General features: G+C 37.7%; 2 long non-coding RNA genes across 2 annotated transcripts; one reads left to right on the forward strand and one right to left on the reverse strand.

Moving 5' to 3' along the window:
• Window positions 1–7,747: 7,747 nt before the first annotated feature.
• Window positions 7,748–8,978, reverse strand: LOC136244907 (uncharacterized). The gene is made up of 6 exons (XR_010695644.1): window positions 8,650–8,978; window positions 8,504–8,597; window positions 8,391–8,443; window positions 8,192–8,341; window positions 8,099–8,146; window positions 7,748–8,044 (listed from the first exon to the last, which is right to left on the reverse strand). It is a non-coding gene; the product is annotated as an uncharacterized lncRNA (long non-coding RNA).
• Window positions 8,979–9,987: 1,009 nt separating this feature from the next.
• Window positions 9,988–12,948, forward strand: LOC136247281 (uncharacterized). The gene is made up of 4 exons (XR_010697314.1): window positions 9,988–10,100; window positions 10,150–10,262; window positions 12,361–12,400; window positions 12,458–12,948. It is a non-coding gene; the product is annotated as an uncharacterized lncRNA (long non-coding RNA).

Here is a 12,948-nt window from a genome sequence, read left to right on the forward strand (position 1 = left end):
GCAGTGTTGAAGCGATTTTTGTAAAGTATGAGTCCACTAGATCCGGTGGGATTGGTATTAACAGTAAAAAAATAGTCTTTGTCCACAGATACTAAATTGCTCAGGATTTTGTAAGTCATAATCAGATCCATTCTGGTTCGACGGTAAAGTAAGCTGGGTAGATTAAGTTCTTGGAGTCTTTCAGAGTATGTTAAATTATAGAAGGAGGGTATAAGTTTTGTGGCTCTTCTTTGAACTGCTTCTAATTTACGGATGTTTTTCATGGGAGTAATCCTTACTTGGGAGTAATCCTTAATACATCACTATCTTGGTCACCACACATTTCTAGTATTGTTACTAAAGCATCTAAAACACTTAATTTTCTGAAACGTAACTTAAACAAATGTTCAGAACAAGTTAAAGAATCTTCTTATCTAATAATGGTCAGGCCACAACTAGAATATGCATCTGACGTCTGGGACCCTCATCAAACTGGAGATATTGTAGAGCTAGAAAAAATACAACGAAGTGCAGCACGCTGGGTAATGAATGATTATGGTAGACTTAGTTCTGTCACCTCAATATTAAATTAGCTTTCATGGCCAACTCTCCAGACTCGCCGCAAATTATCTCGACTACAAACTTTACACAAAATTTTTTACCAACAGATATCACTTACAATTTCTCCATACTACCCACCAACATCACGATCCACGAGATAGTACCATCCACTGCACTACATCTTACCACATGTATCTACCACAGCACACCAAAATAGTTATTTTTCAAGAACAATTAATGATTGGAACTCCTTACCAGTAGATCTTGTTGAAGTTGCAGATGCTGACATTTTTAGAACTGGACTACAATCATTATTGTAATTGTGTTGCATGTATTCGGGAAAATCTGAGCACACCAGCAGGGCTGACTACTCAGTAATAATAATAATCATAATAATTATAATCTGCATGTTTGACTTGTAAAAACTTCCTAAAACTGATGACAAACTGGTGAGATGGAAATTTTGATGGATTTTGGTCGTGATAAGAGAGCCGTAAGTGTCTCCCTATTTATTTATTTATTTATTTGTACTGAGCAGTCAGCCCTGCTGGTATGCTCAGGAAAAAAACAACAACAAAAAACAGTTCTAACTTAACATACAGTAAACCAATTGTTCGACTAATTACAAGCTAGTACTAGTGTGGTAATATGATTGTAAAAGTGATGTGAACGAATCTGGATCAGACGTTTCAATGATGTTAACAGGCAAGGTGTTCCATTCTTTAACAGTTCTTGAGAAGTAGCTGCTCTGATATGATCTGGTGGATGATGATGGAATTATGAGATGCAATGGATGGTATGATCTAGTTTCTCTCATTGGTGGTAGGTAATATGATGGTATGCAGATGGCAAGCTGGTGATGGAGTGCCTTGTGCCCTATGGACGACTATAGCTAAACAAGGATGCAGCATGACTTTAGAGAAGTATATCATCACGTTTGGAGTGTAAGATTTCTTTAACGTGGTGTAAATTGGTCGATATTGGCAAAATACGTCGATATCGGCATTTGGCGGATTTTGAGAAGAGCTGCCAGACCAACCCTATGAATGAAAGCTACTGGCTATGGGTCTAGCAAGCTTTTGAGAAGCAAAATAGCACATCTGGCTAGCAAAAGTTCCTGCAAGTGAATAAAATCGGCATTTTTGACGAATTTGTGACAGCTGTCGAGCTCAGCCAGATGGCAAACATTTTTGGAATTTGATGATATTTGATGTGATAATACTTGGACCCATGCCAGACCAGTTTGACTTGGGAGGGTTACTTTGGAATCGCTGCTGTGTGCTCCAGCGGCATTGAAACTTTTTTCGGGTCCGAATTTCCGTTTTCGCGATGCTGCGACTGGAAATTGCTCCAGACAATGCAGCCACTGGTGGTTTTAGTTTAGAGTACAGTTAGTAAGAAAGGTTGAGAGTGCATATTGTAGCTTGAAAAGACATTTCCTTGAAGATATAGCAAAAAATCTCGTAATTTGTAAACATATTCACCGATTTATACGGAAAGACATTAATGAAGCAATCTGGCATTTTCTAAGTGGTACCTAGCCTAGCATTTGTGGGTAGTTTGGTAGTTGATTCTCGGAGATCGAAATTTCACGTTGCGGACCCTACCTACTGCTATAAAATGAACTATAGAATTTTCAATTATGTGTATGATTTTGCTCATTGATTTTGTGTACATTGAATAATAATACTACAAATACTACTAGCTGACTGACTAAACTATATGAAGTGTAAATTCGTAATTTTTTATTATTATTATCATTTGTTAATTCGACCCTTTACGATGTGTATAATAATTATATACGCAGAGGCGCCCGCAGTCATTAATCGTGCAAACCACAAAGGGATCGTGAACTATTACGCGTAATGTTACATAATCAATTGGTTTGTTGTTGTGGGTTATTGTCATTCTAGTGCACACTTTGAAGTGATTCTAGTACTTTGAGTGAAAGAAAGTGGTAAGGAGATAGATTAGACACGTTTTAATACTATAGCTACTGGGTGGTTTTCACTTCACAAATAAATGTGACCGGATCTGCGAAAACCCGGAATAATGGCGCACTTTTCAAATCCTTTATTATTGAATATGTATAATCTACTTAGCCAACTGTATGCTCTGGCCAAGTTTCAGCTTCATATGGCAACAACTTTTGGACTTTCAGCCCTACAAAGTAGCAACAACAGAAAGATCGATTGTACAGCAAGTATTGGGAAAATAAATTAGATGTGCTTACAAAAACGTCTGTAACTTACAAATGCAATGCAGTACAGAGTTGCAATTTGCACCATTGTGTTCGCCATGAATAGGGGAGTCCATTCCTGGGTACGCTATTTCTTCTATTATCCTTCGTCACTGCATACAGAGATGAAATTAGTGAAGAAAAATCGATCGAGTACGATCGTTTTGACGTGATGTAAACAAACGCCCATAACTTACGTATCCTTTAGTCTACTGAAACGAAACAAAGATGTTTGAACTCCTCTTGAGTAGGCAAATAAGATGATATCCAGGTTTTTATCACAGGGCCCTTCCTTCACAAAGAACAAAGCGTTTAAAAATTTTACGAATTTTTTTCGATTACGCTAATATTTTACCCATTGCAAATCAGTGGCTTATATTGAAAATTTAGGCTTGCACCATTATGTCGGGTTTTCGCAGATCCGGTCACAAATGACCTCGTGGGTTTAGATGCACATAATTTATGCGTAGTTGTTTAATGTCTGAAAATCATACTTCCAGTGAATCACTTCAGATATGTACAGTATATGGACTAGAGATCTTCATTATACACTGTTAAAACAGGGGAGTAACAGTAACTAGGGGAGTGAAATATTTTACTCTGAAAGGAGAGTTTGGATTACTAGGAGAGTAACAGTAACCCACTAAGGGTAAAGAGAACTCCAAGTAAGTGAAGGCACCAAACTGAAGAGTTCCCAGTACCAGCTAGCTAGTAGCTAAGGTGAACTCAGTGAGCCCGCAGTATGGCTGAGGCCACATATGAATGACCCACATGCAGGTTATAGCTGTCTCACTATGTTATTTTCTCCATTAACTAACCAGTTCAATTCTAGCCACTCAATGTAAAAAAGGAAAGTGATATTTAGGCTTCCTTTTCAATGGCAGCCATTTACTCTACAGGCTAACCAAGACATAGTGAAGGAAACAGAGAGTACGAAAACAGGAGGACGAATTGTTACTCAAGAATATTTTGAAATGCGTATGTATAATTATTAAATACCATTTCTATTACAAGCGCATTATTTAGAGTGAAGAGTAGTACCATAGAAACGGCTTCTTTAACAACAGAACCGTGTTTTATTTTATTATTTTTATTATTGCTTTATGGTGTAAACACACCAAAGGTCTGTTGGTAACATGTACCAACAGCCGCGAAAGTACATTACATTACATTACATTACATTACTTATTTACCTACTTACTTACTTACTTATATACACACATACATACAGATTCTACAAGTAGTTCAGGTTTGAGGTGGGTGGATGTGACTGGTGGCATCTTGAGCAAGGACAGAGATAGTGCAATGAGCAATTGTTGTTATCTTCAAAGTTAGTTATAAAATGATCCCAGAGAAAAGTTTTTAGTTTTGATTTTAGCAGAGGAAACGTTAGATCCAAGTTAAGGATAGGCATGGCATTACAGAGAGTTGGTAATCTATGGAAATAAGAATGTCTAGATACGTTATTTAAATGATGAGGGATGATCAATTTGTTGCTAGTGCCGGATCTAGTATTAGCTGAGCTGAAGTTGATATGATCATGAATATTGAACTGTTTAGATTGTACCTTGATTGATTTGATTGCAAATAATATATCTTGTACTCGAACAGATACATCAGAGGAAGGATCCTTAGTTTTACTAGACGGGTTTTGTAACTACTGGTGTAATCATTTAATAGATACTTAGTGGCATGGCGCTGGATTTGCTCAACAGTTAAAATGTCTTTCATCAGATGTGGACGCCATAGTTGGGTGCAATAGAGCACCTGAGATCGAACCATTGAAATATATAATGTGACCAATGTAGAAGTAGAATGGGTAGAAGCAATAGTATGACGTATTAGTCCCAATACCTTGTATGCACGAGCAGAGATTGATTTGTAGTGTTTGTCCCAACTTAGATTCTCAGATAATATGAGCCCTAAGTCCTTGTGTGAGTCATTATGTGGTATAGTAATATCCAAAATGGTGTAGGTGGTTTCTAACTTGCATTTAAATGATAAATGTACGAATTTTTTTAGATTAAAATGTAGATCTGTCTCTCTGGACCAAGTAAATAAAGCGATGATATCTTCTTGCAGAGCGTTGTAGTCAGATGTAGTACAGATGTGCATGAAACACTTGGTATCATTGGCAAATTTTAGGAGTTGGCTTTGGTGTATATATGATGTCATGTCATTTATATAAATTAGAAATAGCACGGGGCCAAGTATGCTGCCCTGGGGCACACCTGAGAGAACTGGCAGTAAATCGGAGTAACAGTTGTTGATGCAAACACGTTGATATCGATCAGTCAGATATTCCCCGAACCAAGCCCAGAGTGTACCAGTTATTCCAGCAGACCAAAGCTTGTTGAGCAAGATGGCATGAGATATGGTATCGAAGGCTTTACTGATATCGAAGTACACCACATCAGTTTGTGAGGGGCTGTTAATTATGTAGTCTAGGAAAATTAGCATTTGTTGTAAGGTTGAACAGTTTTTAGTGAAACCAAACTGAGAACAACTAATATATTTACTAATGTGAGTGATAATTTTGTTGTAGATTAGTCTTTCAAGAGCTTTAGATGTGTTGGATAGGAGCGAGATGGGACGATAATTTCTTACAGAACAATGGTCGCCAGCTTTGAAGATGGGTATTACTTTGTGAATTTTCCAGCTAGAAGGTAAGGTGGCATGACGTAGTGACATGGAAAACAGATGATGTAGTGGCTCACACAGAGGTCCAGCACAGCTGTGAAGTACTTTAGGAGCAATTCTGTCAATGCCGCAAGATTTCTCAACATCTAATGAAATGAGAGCTTCAAAAACATCAGTGACAGTAATAGTTATGGAGTTTAAGGATTCATGTGTGGCTGGGTAATTGTCATGGTTTGCTGGTGAAGATGAATTGTGAAAAACAGAGTGGAAATATTGATTAAACAAATTGGCCTTGCTGGAGCCAGTGCTAGCAGATGAAGAGTCAAAGTTCATGATAGGAGGATTAGTATTAGACTTAGTGATAGATTTTAGATATTTAAATATTTTGTTGTTAGTTGGGGCAAAATTGTTTATGAGGTGAAATTCATAGTTCTGTTTGGCTGCTTTTATTTTGTCCTGAAGAGAGTTCTCAAGGGAGTCAATGATATGGGAAATGTGATATGTTGGGTGCCGCTTATTTCTACGTCGAAGAGTTCTGAGACGTTTGATGCATTTCCTTATTTCTGAATTGAACCATATGGGGTGTCGGTCTGAATGAACTTTATTTACAGGAATGAACAGTTCCATGGCTGTAATTATCTGATATTCAACAATGTGCCATATATACTCAACGTCATCACTTGAATAGCATGATGTAAAGTCAGAGCAACATAGGTAGTCATGTAAACCTTGGTAGTCACCTTTGGAATAACCAAATGTAAAGTAAGTGGTTGGCTTAGAAGACATTGTAGTACTTGTAGACAGTGAAAAGGTAATGTTGAAGTGATCAGATGGTAGTAGTGGAGTTGAATGGACTTGTAAATTGGAAATATTGTCATCTAAATTAGTAAGAACCAGGTCTAGTATGTTGCCATGATTATGGGTAGGTATGTCGATGAGCTGACTTAAACCAGTCTGGAAAACAGATCACAAAACTGATTGGAAGGAAGAGAATGACTTGACAATGAGTCCCAGTCTATGTCTGGAAAGTTAAAATCACCAAGAATGATTAATTGATCAGAAGCATTAGATAAATTTGAAAGAAAATCGAACAGGGTTTCATAATAAATAGCAGTACTGTTGGGAGGTACGTAAACTGTGCAAATGGTGACAGGATTAGGTAGATTCAGTATGACACATATGGCTTCCAAGTTTACAGGTGAAGTTAATTTCTGGGAGGAGATTTTGTCGTTGACTGCAATGAGGACCCCACCACCACGAGATTGACGATCGTGACGAAACAGGGTATAATTGGAGGGTAGAATTTCATTATCAAATATGCTATCAGAAAGCCAAGTTTCTGTTAAGCCAATTATATCAAACCATTTAGAGTAAACTACAGATTGGAATTTCTGGAGTTTATTTACTATACTTCTGGAATTGGTATAGAAAAAAGAGAGTCATTGAGAGGTAGGTGTGACAACTTCCATTGTAGAATTACTATTAGAAGTGTTTGATGCTTCGGATCTAGATTTAGGTACAAAGGTTGAATCAACTAGTTCACCATGTATTTGGTTTTTAACGTAAATTTTAGTGCCACAAATTTTAATGTGTTTTTTATCAGTTCCTGAACTAATCAGGCTCCAACGTTCCTTTAATAGTAGTTGCTCTCTCAGCTTTTCTTCTTTGCTCATATCCGGTTTGACTTGTGTGCCCTCGGGGATTTTGGATCTATTGTAAAAGATAGTATTTACATCAAAAACACGAGATAATTTCACAAGTAGAGGTCTTGGCTTTGTTCTAGTTGAATCGAACTTTCCCAGTCGGAAGCAGTCTCTAATAGACTGTTCAGTGATGTCATTATTTGCTTCCTTCAAAATGTGGACACAACAATCGATATCTGACTTAGTGCGGGCACTCCTAGGAGTGCCAGTGGGATTCTCTTTGATGCCATAAACCACGACATTGAATTTGCGATCTATGGGATTGTCAGGCACAGCTACATGTTTGTTGTTTGGTGAAGGAGTAGACTGTGATTTGCTGGTAGAAGATTCTGAAGTGATCAGTTGTGGCTCTAGAATGATATGTTGAGTGATACCAACAATTTCCTTGGGTTGGGGACTTTCAGCTTTCAAGTCTGTGACTTCTTTTTTGAGGCTATCAATGGCGGATGTAAGCTCGTGTAGTTGCTGCTCTTGAATGGCTAGGTGACAGTGGGGACAGTAGAATGGATCATCTCCATCTTGGTAGACTTTATAAAGTGTTTGTGAGAGACCGGCACACTGCCTGTGAATCCAGGCGTTGCAAGTACTTTCACACATTATGGCTTCTTGTCCTTCTGCATCTTTTGTGGCATCTACACTGTTAAAACAGTTGGTTGGAAGGTTATCCCAAAACAGGGATAAAGTGGCTGACACATATAGCATACCAAATCCAGGGATAACGGTTATCCCAACTTTCAATAGTATGACCTTTATCCCATATGGGTAGGATGAAGGTTATCCCTATGCTAGTATAAAGGTTATCCCCAATTGTTATTTAGTATTTAAATAATTATTAATGTATTTCAATTACAGAAAATAAATGCTGTTCAAATAGTCAACTCCAACTTCTGAAGTGTTCGTGAGATGTTAGGACCAGCATGATCTGCAGCATTGGCAAGCAATATAGTTACAGTTCTTATTCAAGCATACACCATACCTTAATATTGTAAACAGCTAACAACACTTCATATACAGTCCACAGAACCTGCCAAAACATTATACATAACAATCTGGTACACTCTATGCTTACAATTTGTCATCAATCTGCATTGCAGCAGGGAATTCCACCTGACAGTAGGGGCGTTAACAGCAAGACAGATGCTACTATAATTTTCAAGTAACAGGAATAGCTGCCGGGCAATTAATATCCATCACAGTGTGTTATCAAAAGGCAACACCACTAGAATGTCAAGTCGTATTATTAGTATCACAATTGCTGTAATACTTACATTTTGTATACAACATGATGGAGATGGAATATCAGGAGCATACACACTACAACCTGTAATAATAACATGTGAGATGATGGCAATTCTTATTCAACTATCTACCACGTCCATACCTTGGCTAATTGTCACGACTCAGTGCAGAAAGCATGTTGGTGTTGCAACAAGCAGTCAACAAGCCAGTCATTAATCAATTACCAGACACAATACCTACATGGTGTACCTGCATGTATGTAACTGATAATAGGAATGTGTAACTAACCTGCCGGGCTGTCTCCTAGGTTACTTGGCTGCCACTGTGCACATAGCAGAACATAACCATATCAGCATGCACACTACACTCAGCGGGTAGGATTGGCATGATGTCAGCTGTTCTGTAAAGGGTACATAATGGCAGCTATCCACTGTAAACACTCACACTTTGCTGTAACAGCTGGCAAACTGAGGTTAGATACGTAGCTTCGTCACCTGGCTGAGTTAGGCATTAAACTCGGCATTAAAGAGATTCAACTGTCTGAAATTTCACTATTCGATGTACCAGTCATTTTGAAGCAGCCATGAGACTGCATCTTTAGCACCGTCTTGCCAGTCCGTCAGGGTTGTATACAATCACTGGACTGGACTAGTGGACTGGACTGGTGGACTGGACTACCGGACTTAGGTATTTTCCCTTTTAAAATCAAATATTTGTGAAACTGGTTGTAAGTATGCTAGTCTCATGTAGTTAGACCACTCACCCACATTTAAAGAAACCCACACACAAACTAAAGAAAGGTGTGATCATGCCAGGCTTGTCAACTTCAGCTATGTATAGAGGTTCTAATAGTTCTTGCACGTCAACAAATCTAAAACATGATTTCACTTGTTGTTGCTGTCGTGCAAAAACTATAGAACCTTTGTATCAGCTATCGAATAGCAAGACAGTTAACTGTCACCACTTAATTTAGCCGACTCCATGACTATAACTTGTAGGATACATGGTTACTGCAACACTACATACACATGTGCTGTATGGTTTGTACTTCATGATAAGACGAATGGTAGTCGTACAATAGAGATTATGTCAAGAAAGAGAATTGCACACAATCCTAAGATAAGAGATAGTGCCAGGAAGACAGGTCCACCTGCATATTTTACATTCAATGTAGCAATAGCTACAATCAATTGCCCAAATATGTGCTGAAATGAATAACAAACAAAAAAAAAAAAAACTGAGTCCACCAGTCCAGTCCACTAGTCCAGTCTAGTGATTGTACACAACCGTCCGTCAGCCAGTGGTTCCACAGCACTGTAGATAAAATGTTTGCTGCACTTTCCATATCTAAATTACAAAGTACTGTACACCAAGCTGAATATTACTAGTAGAAACGTCACCTTCGTATTCTTCAGTAGGTCAGCTGTTTCAGTCAGTTGCGAACGGCCTTCCTGTTTAACGTATTGCAAAACCGACCCGCTTAGTCAAGCTGCCTGTTCTTGTAGACACAATAACTCACAAATTTTCAAGTATCTTCTTTGCCAAAACCAGTTTATTTTATGAACAAACTGAACGAACTTTCACAGGAATTTTCAGTAATATTCGTTACCACGGTAACTTTCGTCGTTAAGATAACGTACGTAAACGCTACGTCACGGGGAGTGAGTATTAAATGGAAAAATGAGATTATCTCGTTGCATCAGTGGTTGCATGCTGCCAGCGGGAGACTCTAAGCAAAAGTAAGGTTATAAATACTCTAGAGCATTATCTCATCCTGTACTTTTGTAGATCAGAATCATCGAAAATGTTCAGTTGAGTATACGGGTAGTCAAGCTACCGTTCCTCAACTTCTTTTCCTACTCTATTAGTAATCTACTGTGACTAATGCAGTAAAACTAAAAGTGAAACATAAATACTATATTAGTGTTTTGTGATCATGTACAGTCGATTTCGGATTACTTTCTGCATGCAATTGAACAATTTACAATGTGATTGTTCAAACATATGAACTAATTGTTTGCAACCTAGCTCCTTTACTTGTACAACTAAATACTAGTACTATAGTATGTTCACGTTGAGCTGAATCCTCAAAAACATTTAATAACTCATGGATGCAATTACACACGATCTTGAAATTTGGCTCATTTGTAGTACTGCTTGACCCGCTAAAAACATTTCAAAATCTTGTTCGAATGTTTGACATAATATTTACAAATTTTCACAATACATTTCCTATGGGGAAGCCATATAAGTACAGGATCCATTACAACCCTTTCCCGAACTTGTAATGGAGGTAAACTGTACGTGTCTGTTGTTGACACCTTTGCTGTTAATTACCAATAATCATCTGGTTGGCTGAAATGTTAACTCTGTTGAGAAAAAATCCACTTTTAACTGTTTTTCAGGATTCAGCTCAACGTGAACATACTATAGCACAATAGATACTCACCCCTTTACTGTCAAACAATTCCAGGAGTGCACATGTAAATACGGCAAGTAGACATTTACATTATCACGTTTGCAAGTCGCGTGTGAATTGTTCAAAAGCAATCTGAAATCAACTGTGCTAGTACTACCTGAGTGTGTACTGGAGTCTGTTCTGACAGTGTTGTCACAGTGTTGCTGCAATTTGTAACCACAAACAAAGTAATTACAATAGTTGCTTATTTTAAGTTCATCAATTCCAGAGGCGTATCCAGGATATTTCCAAAGTGGCTTCCAGATTTAGCAGTGAGGTACAGAGGTCTGGGGCTGTGTTCCCAGCCACTGACAGATTTAGAAAGTGCTTCAAATTTACTAGATTTTTGATTTCATGAATAGTAACTATTTCAATTTGTACTTGGTTCCTCATGATTTGTGGCTGGTCAGGTATATATTGTAGTGACCAAATACATTTCCAATTAAAATGATTTAGATACTTTAAATTTCAACTTTTTAATACCCTTAAACTGTGTGCGTGCGTGCGTGCGTGCGTGCGTGCGTGCGTGCATGTGTGGCTCACTACTGATAGGCTGAAGTGCTGCACCAGCATAATGCTAGCATATTAGGTGGATGTTATGAACACTACTTATACTCTCTAATAGAGCAGTCAGTGGAAACTGCAATTGAGCACTCCAATGCATTGTCCAAAGCTCCTTAAATTGATACTCTTTAATAGAACAGTCACTTTGTAGTCAATTTACTCTAATTGAGCATTCACTGATTAAAACTTTCAAAGATAATTGTAAGAAATGTTTTTGAGCACATTGGGAACACTGAAGAGCATAACAGGTAAAAATTTCATGAAATTTTACCCAGCCCTCAATCCAGGTCAGTCCATAAAATGGGTCAGATCTGGATTACCTGCCCAGATGACCCACTAAGCCCAGACAAAATGTGATGTAGATGATCTTGTTTCAACCATGTGTGTATGTGCTGTGCACGCGTGTGTGCATGTGTGTAGTATGTAGAACTGAGCCAATAATTTACAAAACATTTGTTGATTATGTGTCATACACTGTTCCTAATCAGGGACGAAACTAGCACTTTAGTGATGCTAGTATACCCAAAGTGTCCTAATTTTAGAGGTCTAAACAACTACAAATGAAACCATTAATGGTGTCAAGGTACATTTCCTGATTTCAAGTACTGTATCGTCAATTATGGCCCGGACACTTATTATGTTCAGGCAAGTGTTTACCCTAGCCACAAGACTGGTGACTATAATTTACAAGACCAAAAATCATATTCCTTGGAATCAACTTGAGGTTTTCTCTTCTTGATATATTCCACATAGATTTCAAGTTTAAAGGAATGCTGTAAAATGCTTTTGCTTCACTGTTTTGTACTAGGAGTTCCTGTAAAACCAGGCATTTATTTCTGTTGTACGACTCTATACCGTATCTAGCAACTACTGTGTGTATGATATAATTATATGGGACTGGCCGTAGTGCACCATTAGGAAAAATATGAGTATTATTTTATCATTAAATTTCATGATTTACTTTCTTGTTTGTTTAGCGTCAAATTATGTTCAGCCAATGTAATAGCACTGAGAGAGGTATGTGGACTATTTTGTATATTTCTTGAATTAAAATGTATATTTTCTTATTCACAGGCATTCTGAGAAACTGAAATCAAGATATTGGGCCAGGGGCTGAGGGGTGCATAAGAACTGTGAAGGAAGAGAACATTTAAGTAATATCTAACTGTCACTAGTAGTAATATCTAACTGTCACTAGATGATAATAATACTCCATAATGTGTCCGTGGTTGGACAAAAGTTGTGATAATGTATGTGCTTACTTGCAGATGGATGTGTAGACTATAACTGACCGAACATGCATGTTGTATTACAGTACATTGTCAAGCAGCATCATGATGAATTATTTACATACACAAAGTGTGGAACTCTCAAGTTGTTCGTATATAGATCACCACTAGTTCCCTTTAAGAATTGTATTTACGAAAGGTATTGCTAGTATACCAAATAGCCCTTGGTCGTTGAAATACAAACTCAAATCAAGTACAAGTAACACAAACACTAGTTATGCTATAACATTGTGATCACAAGTAATGTTGTTCATTGAATTATGCAATAATATTTCA

The sequence above is a fragment of the Dysidea avara genome, chromosome 2 (genome assembly GCF_963678975.1).
Source record: "Dysidea avara chromosome 2, odDysAvar1.4, whole genome shotgun sequence".
Taxonomy (NCBI): domain Eukaryota; kingdom Metazoa; phylum Porifera; class Demospongiae; order Dictyoceratida; family Dysideidae; genus Dysidea; species Dysidea avara.